This window comes from Lepisosteus platostomus, assembly GCF_059453375.1.
Source record: "Lepisosteus platostomus isolate fLepPlt1 chromosome 5 unlocalized genomic scaffold, fLepPlt1.hap1 SUPER_5_unloc_1, whole genome shotgun sequence".
NCBI lineage: Eukaryota > Metazoa > Chordata > Actinopteri > Semionotiformes > Lepisosteidae > Lepisosteus > Lepisosteus platostomus.
In genome coordinates, this window is record NW_028291471.1 from 664,122 (window position 1) to 672,789 (window position 8,668).

Consider the following 8,668-nt stretch of genomic DNA (forward strand, 5'->3'; position numbering starts at 1 on the left):
TGTACAAGTCGTGCTCCTCATACAGACTGACGCTGCAGAAACACAGGGTGAAAACGGTTTCGGTTGTGGATCCATCTATACATGGGGAACACTAAAATAGCAAGGAAAATACAAGAAAAGAAACTGAAAGAATTGTGCTAACAGCAAAGGGGAACTGAGGGAGGTGGTCAGACAAGTAAATCAGCCTGGCAGATTATTTGTATCGACATTTTTTGAGTCAATCAGCAAACAGATTTCTCTTCATGTGCCTTAAACTGTGCAGTTTGTATCTTCGCTGTAGATAGGTTTCTTCAGAAGTCCAGTAAACTGACAATAATGGAGAACTAGCTGACGCACCCCGTCGTGAAGACCCTCTGTAAGGTGATTACACGTTTCAATTTCAAGTCGCCTCCTTTACACTCAATTGCAGCCCCGAAACTGAGAGAAAGCATGAGAAATGGCTTCAGTTTCAATGTGAAAGTGCAGTACAGGCTTGATGGCTTCACATCTCCCATCAATCAAATAAAATTGCAGTAAAGCGATCTAAATATGACTCTTAAGTACTTGGAAAGATGATTATTTTGAGCGTGCCTCCAAGGGTCTGCTACGAGGCTTAAGTTGGCTTCTTATTCGCCAGCTTCTTATGCGTGTTTTTCGTTCCACCTTAAATGGTGCTGCTGTGATGTTATGTCGCCTTTCGCCTGTAGATGGCTCTCTTCGATCAGTACTAATCCGGCCATATTTTTGTATGGAATATATTTCAGAAAATCGCAAACCAATTTTAAAAACTCACCACAACACGGACTTACACTGGGAAAAGGTGATTGCACTTTCTGCTTATTGCTACGGCCTTCCCCCCGATTATGAAAATGTCTCACAGTTCTAACACCGACGTGTGAAAGACAATGTAACAGACTATCAAAATCCTGAAGTACAAGAAATTTTAATGCACCAGTTTTTTAAATATGACCCTCTGATCCTGGCATGTCAGTATACATTTCGAAAAAGTATGGCACCAATCGCACGAATTGCAATGGCACAAATTGTTGAGAATATCACTGACCTTGCCGATATTTGCAGGGGATACGAATGTTTTGCACATGTTGAACTACAACACGTAAAAATTGAGCTTCTTAGTCAATATCATCGGGAATGTCCAATAATGACGAACATCAGTAGCTTCAAGGAAACTTTGACTCGCACATGGAGTTTTATCTTCAAATGGAGGGTGGGAGAATTTATTTGTACTCTCGTTGCTCATTAGCTAAACTATTTTAAAAATATGACACAGATTTGTTCGAGAAACTTGTAATCGCCTTAAAGAGAGTCTTCTTGAAGATGTGCACCAGCTAGCTCTCCACTGTCAATTGACAGGACTTTAGGAGAAACTGTTCTCATACAACCAACATACAAATTACACATCTTAAGGAACATGAAGAGAAATCCGTGTACTAAATAACATAAAATTGTCACTGCAAATTATCACCAAGCTGTTTCATGTGTCTGACCACCTCTTTCCTACTTTGCAGCGAGCACAAATCTTTCTGTTTCTTCATCGCAATTTTACTGTCTCTTTCCCCCATGTGGAGATAGATCCACAGCTGAAACTTTAGGTCAGTTCCTGTTACTCTGTCCGATTGAAAGAGCTGTATTAAAGGCACTCCCATCTCTGCAGGAAAGTTATTGCTGCTCTCAACACAATATACTGCAGCCAAATATAGCAATACTGTCACTGCCTGTGGGCCACGTGTTCCTGCTGGCAGTCTATTATGTCATGTTCATCCACAACCAGAAACATTACTTCATCGCTATTTTACTGTCCCCCATGTGGAGATGGATCCACAGCCGAAACTTTAGGTCAGTTCCTGTTACTCTGTCCGATTGAAAGAGCTGTATTAAAGGCACTCCCATCTCTGCAGGAAAGTTAATGCTGCTCTCAACACAATAGACTGCAGCCAAATATAGCGATACTGTCACTGCCTGTGGGCCACGTCTTCCTGCTGTCAGTCTATAATGTCATGTTCATCCACACCCAGAAACATTACTGTTGGAGCACAAGAGTTATATAGGCGCAGTCCATAGAGCAATAATCTCTTAATCTCAGAACTGTGGGTTCAGCCCCCACATTGGGTCCCTCTGTGTCAATTTCATCCCCCCAATCCTCCTAGCATGACCTGATGGCATAACAGTGATACCCAGTACCCAGCGTAATTCAGCTTTCTTTCCACTTCATTCAGATTTTGATCTGAAATCATCAGCCGAACAAGAGTTTGTCTAAATCGAGGGAGATCTGCTCACAAGCAAGTATTAAACACTTCAGCATTTTCTGTTCGAATACCACACTTTGTCAAAACACTGCCGTTTCTTAAGCTAATAAGTAACGGTTTTTGAGCACGCATTGTATTGTTAATGCTTATATTAAAAAAAGCATAAATTCACATAGTGGAATTTGGACTGAACAAAGTAGTCCAGCCCTTTTACAACATTACATACCCACTGATTAAAGCTTAAAACTACAGCAGCAGGAGTAACAATAATGGCAACAACATGTTTGGAGCTCGGCATTTCATTTATTCTGCGGAAACGTATCGGAATGAACTGCCCGAGATAAAAGAGTAATTGCGGCTTCAGATCGTTTTTACAGAGCATTGCGTTGTTCTGTTCATGCTGACTACACGCATTACATTTGTCATTTACTGCAAGCGTTGCTTTTCCAGGTTTTTCTGAAATTCCTCGCATTTGAGCCAGCACTAAAATATTTCATTCCCGTCGCTGAATACATCGTGGAAACGGTATTTGGAACGGAATGCTGTCACTCATGAAACCTCTTTGTTATTCGGTTCTGAAGTTTGAAAATGAAAATAAAACGGGGGTCACTTCATAGGCTTGAAAGAAGTCCAAGCAGCATAAAAACCCGCGAATTCTCACAAAGGCTGCACCTTTCTTCTGCTGCTGTTATAAATCAGCCTTAAACATTTGAATACACACCTTACTGCTGCTAATCACATTCACGTGTTTACGAAGCTTTTTTCTGTCCGTTATGTTTTTGCTAAGCAGTTTCTCCGTTTTCCTCGTACTGTGATTGTCAGCGAGCACAACAAGACTGAAACAGTGTAAAGGCAGGTAAAAAAGACAGGGTAAAACGCCTGATTGTCGGGAGTGGGATTTGAACCCGTGCCTCTATTTGGAGAGTGAAACACAAAACTTAAAAGACACAAAGCTGTGAATTTACTGTTTTAAACCGCTCGACTATCCTGAAGAAATAGGTGTTGACTGCACCAGTCGCATCCGATTTTCCGTAATTTTAGGACGATTGATACGACTGGACTAACAATTTGTGGCGTTTAGTCTGACATGGAAAACGGTACCGGAGCATTCGGGTCCGGACTACTAGACTCAGAAACAGTTTTTACCCCCGCACTATCAAACTATCAAACTCCCAGCCTCTCTCGCTCACTCCTCACCTCTCACCTATGATCTGAACCTCACAGTGCCTTCTTTCTTACCAAAAACCCAAACACACATTGAAAATCTACCTCTACCATACATGTCAAAAGCTCACTCCCCATCATTTCTATCCCTTTATTTCATTCTTTTGATGCGTGTTTTTGCACATAACCTGTTACCTTTTTGTTGTTTTGCACGCTGCCTGTTGTTTTTTTGACATCGGCTGTTGTCTCTGTCTTTCTTTTGTTATACAATTGTATTGTTGTTGTGTTTTTTTCTTTGTACTACTTATGTCCGAGAGCTAGCTAAATAGCATTTCGTTATACCATATACCTGTGTATGAGTATAATGACAATAAACTTGAACTTTAAACTTGAACTTGAACTTGACATAGTCTTGCAGGCAGTATATTATTTTATCGTTTACTCGTTTAAAAAAACACGGTCTTCTCGTTCCTAAGTCAGATTTTTAGTGCTTTCGAACGTTACTTCCAACCTGGACTGACAGCTCACCCGATCTGTTTGTGATCAGACCATGGAGTCGGGGGCTGTACCAAGCGCACGTTCCTTCCCAATGCTGAGGCGATCATTCGGAAGATGGGTGTGAAGAGAAACAAGCTTTGTCGACTAAAAAACAAGGCAGGATATGCAAGAATACTAATCACTGGCGACAGTTATGTTCTCTTACTATTGAGATCCCTACATTGCGAGTTTTTTTAAGACTTTGAAACTAAAGAAAAGCGATGACAAGTGAAACTGGCACGGGTGGGGCTTGAACCCACGCTCTTCGGTTTACGAGACCGACGCCTTACCACTTGGCCACCGCGCCTTCAAGTAAGCATGGGAATAAGGTTGTTCAAATTATTTTTTTCTGAATCTGGTTTACATCGCCAAATGTAAACCGGAGGCAGCAACAGCAATAAAAGGGATACTTGTCCTTAAACTCGGACGTGATGTTCTGCAGACATGTGCACAATGTCCTGTTTTCTTGCAGTATAGACATTTTGCTGTTCACGCTCCGCATTCATCTGCTTTGTGCATTGTTAGTCCGCACCTGTAACATGTAATGTCAGCCGTCCCCTGTTCTTCTATTTCTCTAGCATGACTGCGTCCTGCTGCTCGGCTTTTGTTTGTAAAGTTTGAGCGAGCGCCCCGTTCAGTGTCACTTTGTCACTGTGGTCAGAAAGCATTCTTGATTCTGCTTGAGCTGCTTCATGAATTCTAGCGACTGTAAGAGCTCTTTCTAAAGTCAGCCCTTCCTCCTGCAGCAATTTATAGTCTCTTATGTGCACATTTTTCCACAAGTTGATCTCTTAACATGTCAGTTTCCAATACTCCAAAGTCACACGATTTAGCCAGTTCTCTTAGTGCAGTCACAAAAGCATCAACAGATTCGTCCTGAGACTAAGTTCTCTGGCTAAATTTATGCCGTTCCAAAACCACATTTCTCCGCGGTGTAAAGGAAGCGTCTAAAGCAGCTACAGTCTTTTTCTCCAGGGAGGTTGGCGAAAATCCGCTGCATGGGAGCCCCGATACAGTGCAGTAATGTAGCACGTCTCACGGCATCCTGAGCTTCTGTAGATCCACTGGCTATTTAAAAAAAATCTGTACGACTCCATCCATATCTTGTATTCCGTATACAAATCCGGGGCTCCGAGGTTCAGTAGAAGCGGTGGAAAAAGCTGGGCATAAGCAAAGCTTCTCGGCGCGGCTACCATATCTTCCATGGCGCAATCTAAACGAAAAGTCCGAAAATTCAGAAGTTCGTTTCTACCAGCAAGAGAACTAAAATCTGCACTGCACTCGCTTTGAGTCCGTCAAGCACTCATCTCTCGTCGCCTTCAATGTTGTGTATCTTAATAAAGAGACGTTTTTATATTATTTTAACAACTACACAGATCACGTCCTTACACCATATATTCCTGCCTTCTACTCTTTCGTTCTGTTGTCTGGCGATGTCTACTCACTATACTACATTTAGCATGAGTTCTTGTTGCAGTTGAGCTCAAAGCTGGAGATGATCTCCATATTCTACCGCACTATCTAGTCCGAAACGTCGTACACAGTACATACTTTTTTAAGTGAAGTCAGGTTGTTAAAAAATTAAACCAGCGCCCTGTCACAGAACAACACTGCCATAAACACACTTTAAACTTTTTCCGTTTGTTAAGGAAAATGCAAAAGAGCATGACAAGTATTGAACGTATAAAATATCCATGGCACAACTCGAGAAAGTACTGAAGGACTACACATCGACTTTTGATGATTACAAGAGATTCAAGAAACACAACCGTCCGCACCTGGGTTTGGATCCTGAACGACAGAGTTAAAAGAACATAAGCGACGGATATGACCTATAAACTCTCTTAATTGTCTTATAGTTTATGAAATAAAACAATTTCTTAATAAATTCTAACTGTTGATAGACGATTTATTGAATTTTAACAAAATCACAATTACAAACTTTTTCGGTTAAACTGTTATTCACATACTCTAACGTAAATAAACGTTAGTGTCTTCCGGTGTGTGAGCCAGTTTCTCCAAAAAATATGTTAGTCTCTCGGGAGGCTGTGCAAGGTGTTAAGAAATAGAATTTCAGGCTCCCTAAGCTTAACATCAAGGCTGTTTTCTCTACAGAAATGCTCTTTAAATTTCAGCACTGTTGCAACTCCCTTTATAAAGGGTGTGCACACGTATACAACCAAGGCATTGAAAGATTTTTTTTTTAATTATTGTTCAAAAAAATGTTCCATTTGTTTTCTTTTTAATGTTGTTGATTAAAAGATTTTATTAAATGTGAAAAAAAATCTGAATGTGAAAAAAATCAGTAATGTGAGGAAAGATGGATTGTGGGAGCCCCTTAACTACCCATGTCATGCTGTATTTCTCACTCATTCTACTGGGAGGGGTGTTGTCGCTTCTGGATAAAGTCTGTCAGTGGTCATTCCAGACGGGTCAGGTATGACTGCTCTTCGGCACAAGAGACACGTGACTTGCGAGGATCCCGACAGTGTTGGCTTTCTTGCAGAGCCCGGATAGCTCAGTCGGTAGAGCATCAGACTTTTAATCTGAGGGCCCAGGGTTCAAGTCCCTGTTCGGGCGGTTGTAGTGTTCTTAAGTCTATTGTGAGTGTCATTCTAAATAGTCTTTTATCTTTCACTCTTCTAGCTGTACTGTGGTTATTTTAAATGTCCATTACTTGTATTTACAGTAGTGTATTTAGTGTTTCATTTCACAAACCTAAAATGTTCAAGTAGATCTTGTCACTCTACTCCACGTAATCATCTAAATTAAATCACAGTAGAGTACAGAACACGCAGTGAGGAGCTCACACAGTGAGTACTCTCGAATACGACAAGAGGAAAGGCACACTGCACATCTGTAGAACATCACGTCCGAGTTTACAGTGACAGCAGAGGTTGGAAGCGACGTAGTTTTTTAATACTCGCTCGCTGAACATCTCTCAAGAAATCTCGGTGGAGATTTAACGGGTGTCTAATATTCACGTTCAAAAAGATGACGATAAGTTTTTTTTTAACTAGGTAGCCTTAATGGCAACACGGTGTGAGTAGATCTTAAAGCAGCCGCAGAGTACCCGTAATGGCACCACAGTGGTTTGAGTTCGGCTTTTCTTATTTCTTCTGCAGAACCAGTGGTATCGGAATATACTGATCCGCATAAGAAGCGCTTTCGGGTTCTGATCATTTTTATTGAGCGCTGCTCTAAGTACCACAGGCAAGATGGCTGGTGGTCTTAGGCGTTGCGTTCAGGTCGCAGTTAACCCTGGAGACGTTTGTTAAAATCTCACTTCTAATAAAGAGGTCTTTCTCGTTAGAGTAGAAACGATAGAAGCCTTAAGCGGGGAAAAAATCACAACATCTCGCATTTCACGTGTTTAATGTTAACTGTCTCAGTGGTTGCCTCGGTGATTGATGGCTCTTCTCCATCGGAGAGTGACGGCAAACTTCTTCAGAGAGGGAGTCTCCCACACACGGCTTTTCTTTATCAAGAGCTGAGACAACAGAAACAGACTTCCAACTGACATGAATTACTTCTTGAGCGTTTATGACCGTCTTTAAAAGCTGAGAGCAGGTGAAAAAGTCTTTTGAAATGACCGGGGTAAAGTTAGCTCGAAGTTCGAAAACGATTTGTGCCATATTAAATAAAAGCATGAGAAAAAGAGATTCAGAACGCAAAGCTGTGTCAGTGTTCTGTGTAAAAAATCGGTTTGAACATCATGGGAGCTGTTTTTAATAAGCTGCTGAGTAAAGAATATTTTAATCTTCCTGCTGTCAGTAGTATTTTCAATATAGTTGACCCTTACCTGAATGAAAACAGGGCGTAAAGGAAGGGTTTCAGAAATCAAACAGAAATCAAACAAAGCTTTATTCCCGTGCTTACAGTCTGGGTAATTGGAGACTGCGCTGTTCTGCTTCCTGTGGTCATATACGGGTTTTTCACATGAAGCCGTATTGAATAGTATTTCTCGCGTTGTGAACGTGTGCACACAGCGGTCCCCCGGGTTCCAGTTCGTGCGTAATTACGCATCGATGAAAAACCGGAGGTTTAAAAAAAGATAATTAGCTCACTGATAGTTTGATGTAAAGGGTGTGGAAATATCCACAAGTCGTGGTCTTTAAAATGCATTTGGTTTGACGGCGTTCTGTGCTTCCATATGGACAAAAGAATATTCGTGCTTGGTCAAAAAAATGTCATAAAAACGAAAAAGTAAAGGATGAGAAAGCATTCACAATGTATTTTATACACAAAGCAAGCATTCTCGCAACTCTAAGAGGTTTCGTGAAAGCGCTACAGGCGTGCCAAAATCGTTTTCGAACTTTAAGCTAACTTTACCCCGGTCGAGAACCGGGGCCGCTTGTTTCCAACCGAAACTTCTCGCATGTGAGACGAGCTGATCATTGCTGCAGGAGGTGGGAGGGTTACTCTGGTAGACAGGGCTGACCTTCGGCAATAGGATTTCTACCCTCCAAGATGATATTTGCACTTTTTGGAGAGGCAATTTTCTCCACTTCAGTAGCCCGATTTCGTCGATTGCGTGGAGAGGGCTGTAGAATGTGGCGCCGCCTTTCCTGCTCCGTCCATGACAGGCGTGCTGGTCTCTGGAGAGAGAGCACGGTCCATCAGCGCACTCCAATAAAGGCACTGGAAGCAGCTGAATCGCATTGGCAAAGCTCAGCACTGGGCCGCTGGGCATATCTTACCGCCATTTCCGTAGTGTAGTG

At 41.8% G+C, this 8,668-nt stretch overlaps 2 non-coding genes across 2 annotated transcripts; one reads left to right on the forward strand and one right to left on the reverse strand.

The window, feature by feature from the left end:
* Positions 1–4,182: 4,182 nt before the first annotated feature.
* trnat-cgu (transfer RNA threonine (anticodon CGU)) lies at positions 4,183–4,254 on the reverse strand. The gene has a single exon. It is a non-coding gene; the product is annotated as a tRNA-Thr (tRNA).
* Positions 4,255–6,454: 2,200 nt separating this feature from the next.
* Positions 6,455–6,527, forward strand: trnak-uuu (transfer RNA lysine (anticodon UUU)). Its single transcript has one exon. It is a non-coding gene; the product is annotated as a tRNA-Lys (tRNA).
* The last annotated feature ends 2,141 nt before the right edge of the window (positions 6,528–8,668 follow it).